The following is an 8,131-nucleotide window of genomic DNA, read 5'->3' on the forward strand; positions in this document are numbered from 1 at the left end:
TGAGTTGTGTTGTTTGTAAAACTGTGTAGATGTTGAGAAGAGTACCTACATGGTACGTGGTAACTAGCAAAGAAATTAAAAAAAAAAAAGAAAAAAGAAATCTTGGGGAATGAATTTTTATTTATTCATTAGTTTGTTTTCCTAGAGGGGAAGAAAACAGAGACTGATAGTCTAGGGAGGAGGAAGAAGTAATATCTTGTTTGTAAAATTAGTGGGAAGTAAGTTCTATTTGGAAATTTTAAGATATTTGTTTATAGCAGGGATGTCCATTTTGGATTTTTGAGCCAAGAATTAGTGAAATGGTAGAGGTTTAACTTTAACTATCCTTTACCTTGAGATGGCCCAAATTTGCATCGCTCATAGAGCACCGTGGAATTCTCTAAGGCTCTGATGAACTTGAGACTTTGTCATGTGATATTAGGATAAAGACAGCGCCATTTATTTATTTATTTATTTATTTATTTATTTATTTATTTAGTTTGTGGCATGAGTAATATGGAAACATTTCCATGCAGTAGAAACTGGGAACTCATGAAAAAAACATTAGGCTTGTGTGTCTATTCCCACTAAGATGTTATAGAAATACTGAGCTCCACTTCTGAGATCCTGGAAAAATGACCCTTTTCCCCTTGTTTTTTTTTTTTTTTTTTTCTTCCTCTGCTGTTGTCTAGTTGTGCCCCTGCAGTATGAAGAAAATGAGACACTGTGCTGTTACAGAATAATAGGAGATGCAGTTGGGTCATGAAGAAGGATGACTCTGCCCTTGTCCTGCCTGAGGTCACCCACTAACCCTCCATGCATCTATCTACTTTTCCTGGAAATATGCCACCCTCTGTGCCCCACCCCTCACTGTATTCATTTTTATCAGACTGCTCTTCTTTTCTGTTTCTCTTTCCAAAAGATAGTGCCAGTGTTTTTCTCTGGTGATGCACTTAAGGTCAAAGTTGTGAAATCTTAAAACCAGAAAAGTCATTATTTTTTGGGCTTTAAACCCAGTGTAACTGTGGAGCTGCTTGCCTTTTAAAAATTAATAAGGGAATAATAGGGACAAAAACCCAAGCAACATCTTAGGGTCAGAGTTTGGTTAAGCACTGCATTTTTAAAGGGCTAGTGAGCTGCTGGCTGAGCTTCTAGAGATGGTGAGTCCTTCAGGGACTTGCCTCTTGACACTCTGGATTTTTAGTTTAGCACATTTTTTATACCATTATTTAGTTATTTGAGAAATAGTGGTCGAAGGGCAAGAAAGGGGATTCGATGTGAAAGCCTGACAATGAGTGAGATAAACATAGGAAAACAACTCCTATAAACAATTTCATGCCAGCATCTCTAACTTGTTCTCAAATATCTAGATGCTTTCTTTCTTTCTCTTTCTTATTTCTTCTTTTTCTTTCTTTCTTTCTTTCTTTCTTTCTTTCTTTCTTTCTTTCTTTCTTTCTTTTCTTTCTTTTTCTTTTTCCTTTCTTCTTCTTCCTCCTCCTTCTCATCTTCCTCCTCTTTCTTCTTCAACTTTAACCAGTTGTAGTTTTTAACTTAGATTCAAGAAAGCTTACTTTTTTTGATGTACAGATCTATGAGTTTTGATTTAGGCACAGAGTTGTGAAAGTACCACCATATTCTAGATACAGAACTGTTCATTCACTCCTAATAGTCCTTTGTGCTGTCCTTTGGTAATCAGCCATTTCCCTCACTTTATACCACTGGCAGTCATTGATCTATTCTCTGTCCCTATAGTTTTGTCTTTTCCAGAATGTTGTATAAATGCAGTTGTAAAGTATGTAACATTTTGAATTTAGCTTCTTTCACCTGACACAATACATTTGTAGTTCACCCATTTGTCACACACACACTAATAGTTCATTCTTATTTTTTTGATGAGTAGTATTCCATTGAGTCGAATGCTACCCAGTTTATTTATTCATTCATCAGTTGAAGAACATTTAGGTTGTTTTCAGTGTTTGCAATTATGACTAAACCTGCCATAAACATTTGCACTTTTTTGGGGTGAGGGGTAAGAATCAGTTTTCATTTCTCTTGGATAAAATGACCGGAAGTGGGATTGTTAGGTTATTTGATTTCTATTGCTGCTGTAATGAATCACTACACATTTAGTTATTTAAATAAAAGAACATAAGCTTATTCTCTCACAGGTGGGGACGTCAAAAGTCTAAACAATATTGGCAAGGCTCTAGGGAAGGAGACTCAGGGTAGAATTCACTTCTTACCTGTTCCAGCTTCTAGAGGCTACCCATATTACTTGGCTAGTGGCTTTGTGTCATTCTGACCTCTACTTTTATGGTCACATCTCCTTCTGTGACTCTTCCTTCCCTCTCTCTTAAGGACCCTTTTGATTATATTGAGTCCATCTGGATAATTCAAGATTTTTAACTTAATCACGCCTTTAAGTCCTCTTCAAAGCCCTTTTTGCCAGAAGAGGTAACATACTCACAGATTTTGGACTTTATTCTGCCTGCCACAATCAGAACATCTGATAAATGTACCATAAAATTTGTAAGAAACTGCCAAAATGATGCTTTATAAAAAAGTATTATCATGCTATGAATTTTTGCTAATATTTCCCAATGTGTTAAAAAAACATAGAAAGCTTATTTAATTAGGGATGTTTCTGTATAAGTTTGGAATTTTTTTGTTGTATGTCAGAGAAAATCCAACACAGGTTAGTTTAAGGAAAAAGGAAAGTTATTGGCTTACCTAAATATAAGGTCTAAGGCTGAAACTTTGCAGATTTTGCATTTCTGACCTCAAAGCTCAAACATTTTTATCATTTAGTTTTCTGTTGGATTTGCATTATTCACAGGCTCCATGTGGTGGCAAGGTAGACATGCCAGTAGCTCTAGATCTTATATTCTCTTTGGTTCAAGTCCCTAGTAACACACATCTCGTTATGTGACAGTATTTTTTACATTTGTCTTTGGATCACACGACAGTCCTGTGAGCCAATCACTTTGGTGAGAGAATGTGAGGTGCAGATTGGTCTTGGTCACATGAAACATTCCTGAGCTTGGCTAGGAGCTTCACCTGAGGACTATGGATGGAAAATGAGGGAAAGATAGATCTAAAACAGAAAATATGACTGTCAGGAATACACTAAGCAAATGTCCACTCTAATTTCTTCAACTTTAGATAGAGCTTTAGAATGAATTCTCCTCTGAGGAAGTTACTCTCTTGCGTATGTTTATCCACTTTTACCAAATGAGGAAACCAAGGAAGCGTGTTAAATTCCATTAGACTACGTACGTATGAGGGATTGCTTACAGACTCCCTGGGGAGACAGGCAACCAGGGATGTGCCACAACTAGCTATGCTGGTTTACACACAGTTTTATGGATCTCTTTCCAACTCTACATCTAGTAACTTCATGTTGATAGTATGAAATAGGCCACAATGGAGTATTTACACCACAGAAATTGGCAAATGTTCCATGTAGGGGCTTTTAACCCTAGAGCCCATTACTAAACATTTACCAGGATACCATGTCTGGCAGCCAATACATAACTCTACATAATTAGTATGATAGCACTGTGTGATAATTTTGAAATATTCAAACATAATTACAACAGGAATTGAGAGAAAGGAGATATCACTGTGTGTGTGCGTGTGTCTCCCTCCCCAAAAAAATTCCTAAGAAGAGGGCTTGAATTGGACATTGCATCGGAGAGAATATACACATCATTTTGAGTCTGGCTTATGCTTTTGTGGTTAGGACTTTTGGTGTCCTATCCAAGAAAATTTTTCATTTTTCACAAGATATTCTATGTTTTCTTGTAAAAACATAAGAGTTTCTTAAATTAACTTTTGTGTGTGGTGCAAGATAGAGGCCAAGTTTCATTTTTTTCCCCTAATGTTTTAGTTGCGAATATCAAAAAAAAAAATCTCCTCTGAATGCCATCAAGACATTATCACTGAATGCTGCCTATTCCCCATTCTTTTTTTCTCTGGTTCTCAATTCCCAGTGGTAGTTCTGTGAAATTCAGGAGTCTTCAGCACAAGAACAGAGATCTTATGTTCAAAACTACCTGTGAGTCTGGTCTGATGGTGTGTCTTGCTCTGTAGTCTGGTCTACCACTAGCTGCTCTGATGCTAGATCATTGATCTGGGCATCGTTTCCCCTCACAAGGAGCAGACAGGAGTCCCTAAAATACTAGCCGAACAAGAGGCATTCATTTCAACTTCAGCAGAAGCTATGCAGATGTTCCGTTTTTTAAATACATCTTGCACTCACTCCCACTGCACCAAAACCCCACCTCAGTTCCTCAGATTGTCATCTCCCAGGTTTTATTTTGCCCCCTTTCTTCATGGGGTCAGCTGAGGATGAAAGATGATTTCTTTCCCAAGAAGAGCTTCGGTGTCTTGAGCCTCATAACTTTTTGTGTAATTTCGTGTCAGTTCTCTCTTAGGGCACCGACTCCAGGAGCTGATTGATGTGGATGAGCTTCCTGAAGACGAGCTGTTCCCTGATGATTCACTGCCTTGCTCTCCCACATTCTTTTCACTTCAGCTTTCAGGGAAAAAGATTTTTTTCCGTTAGGTTATTTGCACTCTAATGATTCTTTTCTTGCAATGCCCGCTGAAAGAATAATTTCATGGTTATAATAAAGATGCACAGGTCCCTGTTTTCTCATTTCTGACCACACTTTTCTCTACAGTTCTAGATAGGTTGGGGTGATTGGGAAGAGGCATTAGAACACAGGAGGTCTGAATTGTGGCTTTTGTGACTTTTGTGTTATTTGTGGTGTGACCTTGTACATTTGACTTAAACTCTCAGAAAAGTCTGAGACTTTGTTAAATGGATGCACTGAAACTACCTCAAAGTGTTATTCTTATGAGTGAAATGAATGAAATGAAGGTATCTGAAACTGTTAGTATATTTCCTGGTTCTCAGAAATATTGCTCATTTTCCTTCGTCTTTAAGAGGAAGACAAATGGTTATGGGGGAGTTTAGGAAATTCCCAAATGGGGCATATTATGCCTTAGTAGAATTACATAACACTTTATTTTTTTCTTTTGGGGAAATTGATGGGACTAAGAAGTTATAATGCTTCTTCCATCTGCCCTATCATGGAGGTACTAACCCATGCCAGGAGGCCCAGGGATACTCAGAGCATGGAAGAGTCCCACAGAGGACTAAAGTATGATGGGATAACCATAAAGATATTTGGTATAAAATTTTAGAGGATAAATGCCACGTGAGATTCTCTATCTCTTTGTGTCTGGAAGTTTCCATGTCACTGCTGTGAAACAAATTAAAGAAAGGTCTGCTTTAGAGAAAGCTCTGGAATACCTGAAAAATGAGCCCCCCCCCCATCTTTTGTGGGAATCCCATCGATAGTAGATTGAATGGCTTTGTTCAAACAACTTTGGTTAATAGGCGATTCTAAAGGCATCCTATTTCATTTTTGAACAGCTGAAACTGTTAGAAATTCCTTTATATTCAGTCAAACAACATTTTGTGCTGCAATGTCTATCATTTTGGTACTAGTTAAAGTCAATTTCTACTGTCTTGTGTTTTTTCAGAGGAGTACCCAATGAAAGCTTATAGGCTTGCTTCTTCTAATGCTCTCTTTGTATACACCAGAAGGAGCTATTTCATTACAATGGATGGCAGCCCTGAAGCCCCAGTCTTGTACAGAGTATCTTGCGGTTCATGTGGGTATGTGGATGGGAAGGGGGAAGTAGCATTGGGAAGCTCATCCAGTACAAAGCCATCAACACTCCTGAAACACCAACACAAAGCTCAGGCTTCTCTGTTGGTTATTTGAACACCTAATTCTTTCAAAGCACGTGGGTAGAGTTCAGTGATGTTTTCCCAGGAGATCCCAGTAGAAGCAACTTTCTTTCAGTTGCTAATTATCTATAGGAGAAAACAATAATTGCATTTCCAAAGGTCTCCTGTATTTTAACATTCGGATCCTTGACATTGATTGCTCTTTGAAATTTCAAATACTGATGAAGGAAATGTGTTTGAAAGCAATGCCATTTAAATTCAGTCCTGTTAAAAGCCTAGCTGTGAGAAGAGTTAACTCTTCAAATAATACTGAATTGTTAATGCATGGTTATCTGTTACCTACCCTCTTTGGAAGCTCCAAAGAAAACAGGGATCTGAAGGAGTTGTACTTAAGAGAATAAGAACCAAAGCAATAAAAATCATCTTTCTGAGGAATGACTTGTTGGAGGTGAGTTTCAGTGAGAAGCAAATTAAGTGTGAGACTAGAAAAGAATGCCGAATTCTGACCCTCCCTAGATGGAGAAAGGAGGTTTCCATGTTTTTGTTTTCCCCATAAAATAATAAGCTTCAAATGTAAGAGTTTTCTAATGGTATCTTGAAGATACCAGGTATCTTGAAGATAAATTTACTCAATCTCCTTCATTTTACAGGTAAGAAAATTGAAAGAAATTCTTACCAAATAATTGGTGCATGCCTATTATATTCTAGGCACTATGATGGGAAGTAGGGACATTGTGGACAAGGCAAGTCTCACTGGTTAGAGCAGTTAGAGAGAGACCATGGACTAGTTAGGTCTAGACTAAACCGGAGCTAGATTATTTCCTTTGACCAGCAGTCCTGCTTCGCACCCCCTTTTTTAAAAAAGATTTTATTTATTCATGAGAGACACAGAGAGGGGGTGGTGCAGAGACATAGGCAAAGGGAGAAGCAGGCTCCATGCAGGAAGCCCGATGTGGGACTCAATCCCAGGATCCCAGGATCAGGCCCTGAGCCAAAGGCAGACGCCTAACTGCTGAGCCACCCAGACGGACCCCTGCTTCCCCTTACCAACTCCTTGGACATCTTGAATGCATCTTTAATTGCTTATTCCCCTTCCCTCTTCCACTCTCTTACTTCTGGTTTCAGTTCCCAACATTGTTAGTTTCTCCCCTCTCAAATCCACATGTAGGTGCACACATATAATTTTTCATACCATCTCAGGGTATGCACAATTCTTCTGAAGTCCATGGGCATCAGACAAGAAACTTTGTACCTACATGGCAAATGTTAGCACACCAGGCACATAAAGAAAACTTTATATGCTATCTGCTTTGTATTGTGGAATTTTGTGGAGTCTGCAGTATTTTTACTATTGGTAAGAATTTTATCAATCACTCAATAAGTCAAACAAGTCACGAAGCAACTAATACACTGTTTTCCAGGCACCATGGTAAGATACAGAATTTTAAAACATAATCCCTGTTTTACCTATAAAGAAATTGAGACAGATTTAATTAAGTAACAAGCCTCTAAATAGTGATACTAGGGTTTTAACCCAGAGCTTCAGATTCTAATTCTAGAGCTTTTCTCTCTCAGAGCAACTACTTTGAAATGTCAGAAATACCTACATATTGGAGACACTTTTTTTTACTGTGTAACAGACCATGAGTGTTTTAGGAGTCTGAAAGTGAGGGAGATCAGGGAGGGCTAGAGTGCCTAGGGAAAGGGAAAACTTCTTGAACAGATAATCCATCAAAGGATGGGGTAAGACAGGGATAAGTGAAGTACGATATTGCAAAATAGTTAATTTTAATTTCACCCAGGTTTTTCTAGAGGGATGGGAATTAGTTTGAAGTGCCAAAGAGCAAATTGCTGGTATAGTAATTGCTATTGTTTCAAATTCACTTTTAATATAGATATGTATACTTAGGCATCAATATTTTTCTTTTTTTGGCGTTTTTTTCCTACTTAAACCTCATATGTTAATATGGAGCAAAGAAGGTGTCTGGGATCTAGTTACTTCAGCACACATTTATTCATCTGTTACCTAGAAGTAATAGATGATAATAAGCAACGAACAGTCCTTTGTCTAAGAAAACTTAGATTCTGATTGGGGAATTATGACTAACCATATCTGAATAATCCAGAATCTAAAATGTAAAATAAAGTTAAATGTGCCCTAGACATTTCACTCCTAGGTGTTCACATAGGAGAAATGAAAAATTGTCTTTACAGAGACTTATACTTGAATATTCCTAGCAGCTTTATTTACAACAGCCTCAAACTGGAAACAGCCACAATGCCCATTAATAAGTGAATAAATAAACAAATCATGGTATAGCCATACAATGCAATACTGTTCAGTGATAAAAAGGAGTGAAATATTGTACACTGAAATGAATGAACTTC

The sequence above is a fragment of the Nyctereutes procyonoides genome, unplaced genomic scaffold (genome assembly GCF_905146905.1).
Source record: "Nyctereutes procyonoides isolate TBG_1078 unplaced genomic scaffold, NYPRO_anot_genome, whole genome shotgun sequence".
NCBI lineage: Eukaryota > Metazoa > Chordata > Mammalia > Carnivora > Canidae > Nyctereutes > Nyctereutes procyonoides.